The sequence below is a fragment of the Chlorocebus sabaeus genome, chromosome 10 (assembly GCF_047675955.1).
Source record: "Chlorocebus sabaeus isolate Y175 chromosome 10, mChlSab1.0.hap1, whole genome shotgun sequence".
In the NCBI taxonomy this organism is placed as follows: domain Eukaryota; kingdom Metazoa; phylum Chordata; class Mammalia; order Primates; family Cercopithecidae; genus Chlorocebus; species Chlorocebus sabaeus.
Genome location: NC_132913.1, coordinates 82,751,913 through 82,764,600, shown reverse-complemented (window position 1 = coordinate 82,764,600; position 12,688 = coordinate 82,751,913). Strand labels below are relative to the sequence as shown.

The window sequence follows — 12,688 nt, the reverse complement described above, 5'->3', positions numbered from 1 at the left end:
AGATGTCTTTTCAGGTTTTTGCATTTCTGACAGTGGGATGTCCCCACCGACACCTGACAACCGGTCCTGTGGCCCTCACCCAGGAACTGAGTCAGCATAAAAGGACAGCTTCAACTCCCTATCAGTTCATCTCTGAACCAACCAATCAGTGCTCCAGACTCACTGGCCTGCTACCTACCAAATTATCCTTAAAAACGCCAGTCCCTGAGTTCTCTGGGAGACTGATTTGAGTAATAATAAAACTCCAGTCTCTCACACAGCCAGCTCTTCATGAATTAAACTCTTTCTCTATTGCAATTTCCCTGTCTTGATAAATTGGCTTTGTCCGGGCAGTAGGCAAGGAGAACCCATTGGGCAGTTTCAGGAACATAGAGCAGTGGACAAAAATAGGATGCTTAAAGCCAATGTAAATATTCATGGTAATAAGGAAAGTTTAGAGCAATCTGACCCTGGCATTGGCACTGGCAGCAAAGAAGGTGGGAGCATCATGACAAACACAGCTAGAAAATGCACAGGAAAACCAAATTAAGAGAGATAAGATTAAGAGAGAGAGAGAGAGATAAGATGTTTGTTTAAAATATGAAGCTTGCGATTGAGGAGATGTAAATGAATCTACAACACGATGCCTCTTGTAGCCATTACCTTTGCAGTAATATTAAAAAACCCAGACACATTTCAAAGGAGAAAAATCACAAGAAATCTTGCAGCTAAATAGAAGAACATTGTAGGTAGAGACAACACTATGAAAAGCACAGTTCCCAAGCAAAGGAAAAATTGCTCAATGGTCTTTTCAAGGTTAAATAAACTAGAGGTCCTGCTTCTTGCTATGAAGCTTTGAAAAGCTTACTTTGAATGCAGACTCCATCTTAGGAAAAGGAGGAGGAAAAGAAAAATGCCCTCATGGGAAGGTATATTTTGAATTGACTGAAAATTTCCATGAAAGAGAGTGTTTTAAGCAAGGAAATGTGAATTAGGTTTAATCAGCAAATTTAAATGCACGTTGCTCTTCCTCCATCAGTGAAATTGGGTTTCATAAAGTAGTTTAATTTAATAATAGAAAATACAGAACATGGCCCTATTGAACTCTTCTATGAATACTATACTAATTTTTTCATGTTACAAATGTATTATTTATTTTACTGAAAAAGAATGATTCTTTTTTCTTTTTTGAGATGGAGTTTCACTCTTGTTGCCCAGGCGTGAGTGCAATGATGTGATCTCAGTTCACTGCAACCTCCACCTTCTGGGTTCAAGCATTTCTCCTGCCTCAGCCTCCCAAGTAGCTGGGATTACAGGCATGCACCACCATGCCTGGCTAATTTTTTATTTTTAGTAGAGACGGAGTTCTCCATGTTGGTCAGGCTGGTCCTGAACTCCCAACCTCAGGTGATCTGCCCACCTTGGCCTCCCAAAGTGCTGGGATTACAGGAGTGAGCCACCGCGCTTGTCTGAAAAAGAATGATTATTAAATGAGTTTAGCATATATTTTTTACATGATGAAAATTATATTTACAATAAAATAAAGAACATCATCAGCCATCTTTATACACTGGAAAAATGATTTAATAAATCTTTCCTTTGAAAGTAAAACACATTGTATCATTGATCATAAGCAAGCAGAGATTTTACTCCTTTATAAACTGGTACAGGTTAAATATATCCACCAGCAAATACCTAAAACTATTTTTCATTCACCAACACTTTTGGCAACGTTCTGACAATTATTATTCTGACACAGTTGTTAAAGTTAAAAAAAACAAAACAAAACAACGAAACCATTGCTGTTATAATCCCATGCTTAGGTGAATCTCAGTTCTCAAAATATGACACTCATACCCAGAAGGGAAATTGATTAGGTGTAAAACCTGATGTATGTTTCAGCAGCAGCAGCAATCATTCATTTTGATGGATTTTCTCAACTTGTTAGTGGTTAATTTCATTAATGGTATCATTAGTGCAATAGCTTCTCACCTGTTGATCAGTGAAGGATGTAGGAAATTTTTGTTCTTTTATATGATGGCAAGATAGTTTAAACCTTTATGTCTTAAGAGAAATTTGGTTATGTCACTTAGAGGATGGCAAAATTTACACATATTTTAAGGATAAAAAGAGCATTAAGTTAATTTCCAACTTGTCCAGTTTTTAAGTTTAACTTCTGTACTTAGGAATATGCTTTCCAGTCTCAACTGTTAGTTGTATTTTGACAGGGAAGTTTGAGAAACAGCGATGTGGTTGCATGGGAGACAAACTTTCACCTTTATCTCCTAAGAGTTTTTGTCTGGGCCTAAGAATTAAATTGATGTAAGACATAAGCAGGAGAAAAACATATGTATTTATGTGTTTTACATGACATGGGAGCCCTCATAAGGAAATGAATACCCAAAGAAGTGGCAAAACCTAAATGCTCAAATAGTAGGTTGAATAAAGACTAAACTGTGTGGGAAGGCTAAAGGAAGATAAGAAATCTTTAGCGAGGTCTGGTTGTACAGAATTCTCTTGGCCTCAACTCATCCTTGATAAGAACGTTACTTTCCTTCTGGTATAGTGAGGCCATCTTTCACATAGAAATTTCATCTTCTGCTCTTAAGAGAAAGAAGAAGGTCAGAGTTCTTCTTTTATCTGCTTCTTTTCAAGTGCCTCAAGCTCAAAAGAATGCTTATGCCAAGGTAGTATATTTTGGGGTAGCATATTTTGTTACCTCTCATTCTCAAATGGGATCTGGGAGAAACTTTTAAGCAGGGCAGCAGAATTGTTTTGGGGACTATTACTTTGATGGTCATGAGGTTGTGCTGTAAAATATGGTAGCCATTAGCCATATGTGGATATTTAAATTAAAATTTATTAAAATGACATGAAATTAAAAATTGAGTTACTTCGTTACTATAGTCATATTTCGTGTGCTTAATGGCTTCATAGCTAGATGTTGTAACTGCACTGGATAGCATTTCCATCATCACAGGAAGTTCTAATGGACAACACTAATATAGAGGGTCAATTGGAGAGAAGAGAAACTAGTAACTAGTAGCAGGAAAAACTATTAAGAATTTATTAATGTAGGCCAGGCCCGGTGGCTCATGCCCATAATCTCAGTACTTTGGGAGGCCGAGACGGGCAGCTTACTTGAGGTCAAGAATTTGAGACCAGTCTGTCCAATGTAAGGAAACCCGTCTCTACTAAAAATACAAAAATTAGCCGGGCGTGGTGGCTTGCACATGCCTGTAGTCACAGCTACTCGGGAGGCTGATGTGGGAGAATTGCTTGAACCTGGGAGGCAGAGGTTGCGGTGAGCTAAGATCTGGCCACTGCACTCCAACCTGGAGCACAGAGCAAGACTCCATCTCAGAAAAAAAAAAAAAAAAAAAAAAAAAAGAAAGAGAGAGAGAGAATTTATTAATGGCATAGAGTATTCTTGAGACAAACATTTTCATGTCATTATGCTTTTTTTTTTTTTTTTTTTTTTTTGAGACGGAGTCTTGCTCTGTCACCAGGCTGTATTGCAGTGGCGATCTTGGCTCACTGCAACTTCCAACTCCCCGGTTCAAGTGATTCTCCTGCCTCAGCCTCTGAGTAGCTGGGACTACAGGCGCCCGCCACCTCGCCCGGCTAATTTTTTTTTTTTTTTTGTATTTTTAGTAGAGACGGGGTTTCACCGTATTAGCCAGGAGGATGGTCTCGATCTCCTGACCTCGTAATCCGCCTGCCTCGGCCTCCCAAAGTAATTTTTGTATTTTTAATAGAGATGGGATTTCACCGTGTTTGCCAGGATGGTCTTGATCTCCTGACCTTGTGTTCTGCCCGCCTTGGCCTCCCAAAGTGCTGGGATTACAGGCGTGAGCCACCACACCCAGCCTGCTTTTTTTTTTTTTTTTTTGAGACAGAGTCTTGCTCTGTCACCCAAGCTGGAGTGCAGCAGTGTGATCTTTGCTCACTGAAGCCTCTGCCTCCCGGGTTCAAGTGATTCTCTTGCCTCAGCCTCCTGCGTAGTTGGGATTACAGGCATGCAGCATCACGCCCAGCTTATTTTTTGTATTTTTTTTGGCAGAGATGGAGTTTCTCCATGTTGGCCAGGCTGTTCTCAAACTCCTGGCCTCTGGTGATCCACCTGCCTTGGCCTCCCAAAATGCTGGGATTACAGGCGTGCGCCACTGCACCTGGCCACCATTAGGCTTTTTGTACTCAATTCCTTTTGCATGTTGTTTTCTACTTTTTAACAATCATAGTCTGTAAGGAAGAAGAAAATGAGAAAGCAATTTACTAAAAGATATTGTAGTTTAGACTTTAAAATGTATTTTGTTATAATCACAGAACGTCAGTAGTAGAAATGACCTTCCATGTCTTCGTGTCTAACCACCCATTTGACTGAATCCACTTTAATTAGCCATTCAGTTTATGATTGAACACCCTAGGAGCTGAGAGGCCATGGTTTCCTGAGATACAACATTTTACCTTGGTAGACTGTCTAGGTCGAGTCTGTTCTAAAGTGACTGATCCAGCCTTCTTGAAAGCTCAGAGCAAGAAGTTGTGAGTACTGGCTGCCAGTCAGGGAAGAAATGGAGCCAGAGTCCAAAAGACCCCTGCTGTTTGGTCCAAGGCTCCATCCCTAAGAACACAGGCAGTCTCTTTCCTCTCTGTTTTCAACCTCACTTTTAAACAGAAAAAAAATAACATTGGCAAGGAGTCGCAGGGTAAAACTGATACGGGTTAATACGCTTTGAAATATTTAAAGTGCCGTACATGTAGTTTTTATTATTACACAGCCATGGGGAATTGTAGTGACACAGTGAAGTCCAGGAAAGCTGATATTATGGTAGTGGAAACCCTTAGGGAGCTTAAGGTTATTGTTTCAGCAGGGCTGGCTTACAAAAGAAACTTGTTAAAGAATAAGACATAAAGTTATATGAGGTTATCAGAACATGTGTACATAAAGATGAATATATTCCTAGCCTAGGGGCTCAGAAAAAGGCACCTTCTTAAATATACTTGTTATTACTGGCTCAGGTGAGAACTGGGAAAATCCAGGTCTGTAATGCATTATAAAAAGTCTTGAGACGAGTAGACTTGGAGAATGAAACACTGCTATAAAACAAAATCCTAACGTTTCTATTCAGCTTTCCATAAAAAGAACAAAAAGTTCATTTTCCAAAGGTAAAGACCATGGCTAAGCTGACAGAATTTGTATTTTAATGAATAAAAACTTACCGAGGTGTTTGATTATATTATCCCATAAGAAAATTTAGAAACAAAAGTCTACAAATCCTGAACTTTGCTCTCTTTTTGTTGAGATGAAGGGAATAAAAACTGCTGGTTTTCAAATTGGGACTAACAGTGTGACAAAGAAAGGAATATGAAATTAAAGTATATTGTTAGAATTTGCCTATGCAGTTTGCTTTGGTAATTGAAACTGTCCTCATTTATGAAACAGTAATAATATATGTAGAATCTCCCAGGTGCAGTGAAGAGATAAAAATAAAGTAGAATCGTAGGTGATTTCCTTCAAATGTTTAAAATCTTTCTCTTATGAAAAGGGGACTGGTCTTCCAAAGCCCTCACTCTTTATCTAACAAGCTGCTCTACGTCTACTCTGAGGCACTCTAGACACTCACTTTTCTTGACCTCAGGTTTCTCATCCATAAAATTCAGGATTTGGCTAGGTAAGTGCTGAAGTGCCACTGTGGCTTCATTTCAATTTCTTTCTTTGTTTTTTTTTTTAAGATTTATTTTATTTTATTTCATTTTTTATCATATTTAAGTAATTTATTGCTTCGCATCAGTTACCCTTACACAGATAAAGACAAGACTAGAGCAAATTGGTGAACTAGTTCAACACTGTCTTTGCCCCAGCCCCTATCTCACTAGCTAATTACATTAGCAGACATTTATCCCATGTTTCCTCTGCGCTGCCCATTGTGCTGAGCTGTGAGATTTGGCCCTGATTTCAGTCTGGATTCTAGTAGGGCTTCCAGCACCTGCTTCTCCCTTTGGGGCTTCTCTCAATTCAATTCAACAAATATTTATTGAACTCACAGTGGGGTGAAAGAGGCTTCATTTCAATTTCACAGCAATAATTGTTTAATCCTTTACGAAGGCCATTTATTTACCTGTATGTTTCAAATCACAGTTAATTTTTACAAAGTTCTGTTAGATATTATTCTTACACCATTTTACAAGTCTGACTTTGAGAGTAGGCAAGTCACATATTCTATTTCACAGCTTGTGCAGGAGACAAAGCCAGGACTCGGTTCACGCCCATGACACCACTGACCGTGTGCTTTCTCAGCACCGAATCACCTCTGTGGCAACACCTATGATTAACGAAAACAAATTCCTCAACCTGTTAGCGGTCACAGAGCATAGCTGGAGAAAGTAGCCCTCAAATACTGTTTTTCATGTCTTTTATTTCTTAAAGGGCCACAGTAAGGCAAAGTAAAGGCAATTTTCTATTTCAAATGGTAGTAATGTCTTTTTTAAAATTTTGATAATTGTAGATGTACATGCAGTTGTAAGAAATAATACACAGAAATTCCATGTACCCTTCATCCAGTTTCCTCTATCGTAATCTCTACATTACTGTGATACAAAAGCACAAACAAGAAACTGATGTGGAGACAAGCCATTCACATTCAGATTTCACCAGCTTTCCATACACTCACTGCTGGGTGTCTGTGTATTTTGTCTATGTATTTTGCCCTATGCAATTTATGACCTGGGTACATTCATGTGACAACCACCACAGTCAATATACAGAAGAATTCCATTGCAAGGAACCCTCCTGCTATCCTTGCATGGCCACCTAACTTCAATTCTTGGCAGCCATTAATTTGCTTTCCATTATTTTGTCATGTCAAGAATGTAATATAAATGGGATTATATAGTATGTAACCTTTTAAGATGGACTTTTAGTGGGCTTTTTCTTCACTCAGTGTAATTTTCTTGAGATCTATCTAAGTTGATTAGTGTATCAATTCCTTTCCATTACTGAATAGTAGTCTATGGCTTGATGAACCACAATTTGTTTAACTGCTCATCCATGGAAAGACATTTGGGTGGTTTCCAGTTTTTGTCTATTATGAACAAAGCTGCTATGAATATTCATGTACAGGGTCTGTGTGAACATAAATGTTCATTTCTCTGGGATAAATGTCCAAGAGTGCAATTTGTGGTTCATATGGTAAGTGCATCTTTAGTTTTGTAAGAAACTGCCATGCTCTTTTCCAGGATGACTATATCATTATACAGTCCCGTCAGCAATGCACGAGTGGTCCAGTTTCTTAGTATTTTTGCTGGAATCTAGGGCCCTATCTAGGGAAGACTCTCTAGTCTACAAGCTGGGTAAGGAAGGGAGCTGCTGACTGCTCAGCTGCACTCACCTGGAATTTAGCCTCTGTAACATGGAACTGGAGAAAGGATGAGAAATGATGGTGGACTGCCCCTCCTGGGGAGATAAAGGGAGAAGGAGTCACATGTACTTGACGGTACCCATCCGAAGTGAAGTTTCTGTTTCACTGAGGTAAGAGGGGGGTGGTGAGAGTGGGCTGTAGTTCAAATGTCAGAAACTCAGAGGTTTTGTTTTTTTGTTTTTTGTTTTTTTGGTAATTTTACTAGTTATGGATTTTCTTTGTGGAGTAGGTCTGAAGAGTCCTTCAAGCCCTTCAATTCTCAAAGTGGAACCTAGTACTGTTGAGTTTGAGGATTTTAAATATATTTGATATTACAAGTCCTTTGTCAGAGATGTGAGATGTGATTTACAAATACCTTTTCCTAGTCTGCTGCTTGTCTTTTCATATTCTTCACAGAGACTTTCGCCAAGCAAAAAATTTTAATTTTGATGTGGCTCAATTTATTTATTTTTTCTTTAATAGATTGTGTTGTTAGTATCAAATCTGAGAACTCTTCATTTAGCTTGTGGTCCTGAATATTTTCTCCTGTATTTTTCTTAAAATTTTCATCATTTTACTTTTCCATTTAAATGTATGATCGTTTTGAGTTGATTTCTGTAAAAGTTATGAAGATTAGGGTGACGATTTTTTTTGTTTTTGTTTTTGCCTATGAATGTCTAATTGCTCCAGCACTATTTGTTGAAAGGGCTATCCTTTTTCCATTGATGGCTTTTGCATCTTAAAAAAAAAAAAAGTCAGACATATTTGTGTGGGACTATTTCTAGGTTTTCTGTTCTGTGGATCTATGCACCTATCCTTCCACTAACACCACATTATCTTGATTACTGTATCTATATAGGAAGCTGTAATAGTGGGTGGAGTGATTCCTTTCAATTTATTCTTCTTTTTTGAAATTGTTTCAGCTTCCTGTGCCTTTTAGTATAAATTTTAGCATAAACCTGTCTGTATCTATGAAACACCTTGTTGGGATTTTGTTAGGATTTACATTAAAGCTATATATCAATTTGGGGAGAATGGACATCTTTATTATATCAATCCACTTCTGAATTAATAGAACATTCCATTAATTTTTGCTGTTTTTACAAATATAAGTAAAGAATACAAATAAAGTAAAGAAGCTTTCCACCTAATTCATAGTAAAAACACACTGGTATCAATTTACTTACTTAAAAAAGTAAGAGTATTTTTTTTCGACTGAACTCTTTGGGTTGATTTAATTTTCTGCATTACTGTTTACAAGCAGAACTTTTGTTTCTATGTAGACACAGCCATGGATAATCATAGCAACTATGACTCTACCTCCAGTCAGACTTCAAATAAATGCTTGAATTCAATTTCCCAGTCAATGCCTGGGAAAGGTAAGTTAGCTAAATAGGAGTAGTTGGCCATACAATAACTAAACATTCTTCTGAGTAAAGAAAAGTCTGGAACACAGATTACTTAGCCAAATGACTCATGGACTGTGGCCCTCCAGAGAAAACTGAGAGCACGTTAAACCTTCCAAAGCTCTTCGGGATGGGAAAATGTGTTGCTAAAAAAGAATTTTTACTATATCCTCCCTTTTAAACAGGGTTCAAATTGGAAAGCTCTTATCTCGGTGTACCTTTTCCATTTTGTTTTGCTAGTTATTATTATTTCCAGCTCTATTAGGTGAGTGATCCCACACAGAGAAGGGAAAATTGAACTTTTCTGGCTGGGCACTATTACTCTGCCCAGCTGAAAGCTGTTATGCTGGACAGCACCTTTTCTGTAGCTACATTTGTAGGTCACAGGAACTGTGGATAGTTATATATGCAATTGTTACAGTCATCTATTTATTTGCCTTAAGAATAAAAACAAATCTTCCAATTGACCTTAATTTTTTTGCAGCTGCAGTTTAAAATAATTATAGTATCTTTTTATATTAAAAACTTTTTTACACGCCAGTAAAAATGGAAGTTTGATCCACGAGGTTTTTTTTTTCTAGAACAATTTACTGGCATTTATTTCTCTTAGAGACTGGGATAGAAGAAGAAATGCAGATGATTAAAACTCAAGCAGTAGATTCCTTGCTTTAAACCAGAGCCAAGAAACTTACTAACTATATATTTGTACTGCTTCCAGTTTTAGAAGGCTGGTCATCTTTACTGAAGGCAAGCCAATGTGGAAAGCTCTATTGTTGTGTGTTCAAATACTATATTATAACCCTGTATTTGTTTTCTTCTGTACATTTATACAACACTCTGCAGTTATTTCTTAGTTCATATACTTTTGGTGGCATGTGGCAGAAAACTCAGCTCAGTGTATTGACCGAAGTAACAGAAAAATCAAGGTGTACACATAGCTGGATAGTTCATTCCATCTCCTGTCTCTGCTTTTAATTGTGTTGGCTAACTTTTCAAGTAGGCTTCCCCCTGGTGGCCCACTGAATTTTCCTCTCTTGTTGACTCTTGTAAGTTGGACTTCTGAGTCCTGCAATTAGTGCTAATTGGGTCATGTATTCATCCACAAACCATTTACTGTGGAGAGGGCTAGTCTATTCCCCAGTTAGCAAGTCTAGGGTCAGAGGCAATTTTCCAATCTGAACCTTGCCATTTGAGCCAAGAGCTTTGGAAGACTACATAGATCTGTAGTTTGGAAAATATGTAGGAGTAGGGCGAATGCAGTTGTAGATAGCATTTTTGCATTTCTGGTTATTATCAGGGCACTTTTCTTTGTTCAAAAATTTCTCTTCATTATAAATTACTCAGTCTGTGATATTCTGTTATAGCAGCATGAAACTAACTAAGAACTACAGAGGCATTCTGTATCTGAGGACGGTTTCAGCTCCATCCAAGGACTTAGCCTCAAGATGTGGAAAAAGTTAGTGATTTAGAGCTGTGTGTGTCTGGGGAGGAACTGAGGGTTACCAAGCAGGCAAAAATCAACAGCCATTCACTACAACAGGTTCTAAAGAGTTGTTCATTAAACAAACAATTGGAAAATAAACAAAACAAGTTTATGCTTGTTACTATGGTTTGAATGTGTCTATAGTAAGTAGACACATTGATGAGTAAGAAACTTGATCACAAATTCAATGGTGTTAGGAGGTGGGACATAATGAATGGTGTTAGGATCATGGGGATCTCTGCACTCATGAATGGATTAATGCCATTCTCACAGGAGTGGATTCCTCATAAAAGGATGAGTTCAGCCCCCTCTTGCTCTCTCTTGCCTTCTCTTTTTTCTTCAGGCCGGGTGACACAGTAAGAAGTCCCTCATCAGATGCTGGCGCCCTGATCTTAGACTTCCCTGCCTCCAGACTGTGAGAAATAAATTTCTCTTCCTTATAAATTACTCAGTCTGTGATATTCTGTTATAGCAGCATGAAACTAAGACCCTTGTAAATCAACAAAAATGGGGAAAATGGTAAATAATGTCTTATAACCAAAACCTTTTTATAAAAGTGTTTAATGAAATAGTAAATGTTCATCAGTGGCTTCTTGTTTTTGGGTCTTGATCTGCTTATATATAAATTTAGGCGGCTGATCAAATAGCTTCTTAGGTGTCTCAGGTTTAACATTCTGTCACTCCACCATTAGCAGTCCTCACTCCTGTTGAGTATAATGTGTCTCTCTAAGCCTTAAAGGCTGCAGTGTGATGAAGGCGAAGATGCTGCATCCGGGAATTCCAGTAGCTTTAAGTAACTGCCATTTCAGCCAAGAACTTTGGAAGACTATATAGATATGCACAATTTGGAAAATATATAGCAGTAGGGAGAGTGCAGTTTTAGATAGCAATTTGCGTTTCTGGTTACAATCAGAGCACAAAGTGATAAGACGAAAGTTTCCATACACTCATTTAAAAAATCACTGGTTGTTAATTTTCCAGACTTTTCTTTGTTCAGAGAAATGTTTAGTTATTGTATGGCCAACAACCATTCTCTGGGATTGGCTGGTAAATTTTGAGGTGATAGAGGCCAATTTTAACTTTAGGCTTGTGATTTGTGAATATTTTCTCTGAAATGTTCTTTGAATGAGCAGTGAAACTGCTCATTCATCTATGTAACACATATGGTGAAATATGTACTACGAGCAATGCACTGTTTAAGAAAATAAAGCGGTAAAAAAAATTTCTTGCCCTAATGGGGCTTACAGTATCCTAAGGAAGATAAGCAAATATATAATATGATTCTGAGAGTATTAAGTGCTGTGATAAAAAATGAAGTGGCGCAATCGATTGTGTCTGGAATGCTATTTTGTGGCCACCAGAGAAGATCTCTTCCTCCAAGAAGGTGACATTAGAGCAGAGATGGAGATTCGGTGAGGAAGTCAGCCATGTCTCCTCTTAGAGGAGGGCTTTCCAGGTAGAGAAATCAGCAGGGACGGAGGATTTGAAGTAGGCACATGCTTGAAATGTTTGAAAAATTACAGGGAGGTCAGAGTGACTGGAGCAGAGTGAATGGGGTGGGGAGGCGGGGAAGACTGCCAGGAAATGGACCAGGGAAGCGGTCAGTGGCAAGATCATGCCGGTCTGGTTAAGGACTTAGAATTTTTTTTCAAAGTGTGATGGGAAACCTTGGAGAGTTTTGATATAAAAAGCCACAAGATCTAGTTTTCACTGTAAAGAGTCTCCTGGGCTGCTGCTTGAGAGCCTTCTTTACAGGGAGCAGAGCAGAAGCAGCTGTGAAGCCCTTGGTTGAGGCTCCCTTTGCTCCCAGCAAGGAGCTCCTTCATGGGGGCAGCTCCCGGGAGAGCAGCCTGCCCCTGGACATCCTTGGATCCCCACTCTGAGCTACTGTGACCAGAGCAGAAATTCTCTGCTCTCACTGTGAAGCTGGGACAACTGCATTTCTATCCTCTACCTGGAGGAGCGGATGTGCTTAACTACTAAAAAGCACCACACTTGGTGGAAAGATGCGGTAGTGAATTTCATTTTATGTTGGTTGTATAATCTTGGCTGGGAACAAAACCACCACTTACAAGATTGTTTCTCTGGGGACATTATTTCCAAGATCAAATCAACTGACTTAAGAATGTGTTGTATACTAAGAATTAATTTTGGTAATTGGAGAACTGACTCTTCTTCTAATGAAGAGTTGAGAACATTATCCTAAGGAAGATCATTAACACATTAAGGATTAATAACACCTAGTGAACAACATTGACATAAAAAAGAAAGTAAGGTTTTTTTTTTTTTTTTTCTTTTTGAGAGAGAAAGTTATACGAATGACTAGAAATACAGGCGAAATCAAATTGATGTCTGAAAAATTTTCCCCTTCGAAACTAAATAGAATATTTTGAGAAAAGTAACTCTATGGGGAAACTTCTTAC

General features: G+C 38.3%; 1 long non-coding RNA gene across 10 annotated transcripts in view; it reads left to right on the top strand.

The window, feature by feature from the left end:
* LOC103217558 (uncharacterized) overlaps positions 1-12,688 on the top strand; it is a 333,833-nt gene that overhangs the window by 46,630 nt on the left and 274,515 nt on the right. Inside the window, exon 5 of one of the 10 annotated variants that reach the window (XR_012094254.1) lies at positions 10,609-11,215. The exons of the other annotated variants lie outside the window; for them this stretch is intronic. This is a non-coding gene — a long non-coding RNA (uncharacterized lncRNA). Of the gene's footprint in view, positions 1-10,608; positions 11,216-12,688 lie in introns of those variants that run through there. 10 annotated transcript variants of the gene reach the window in all.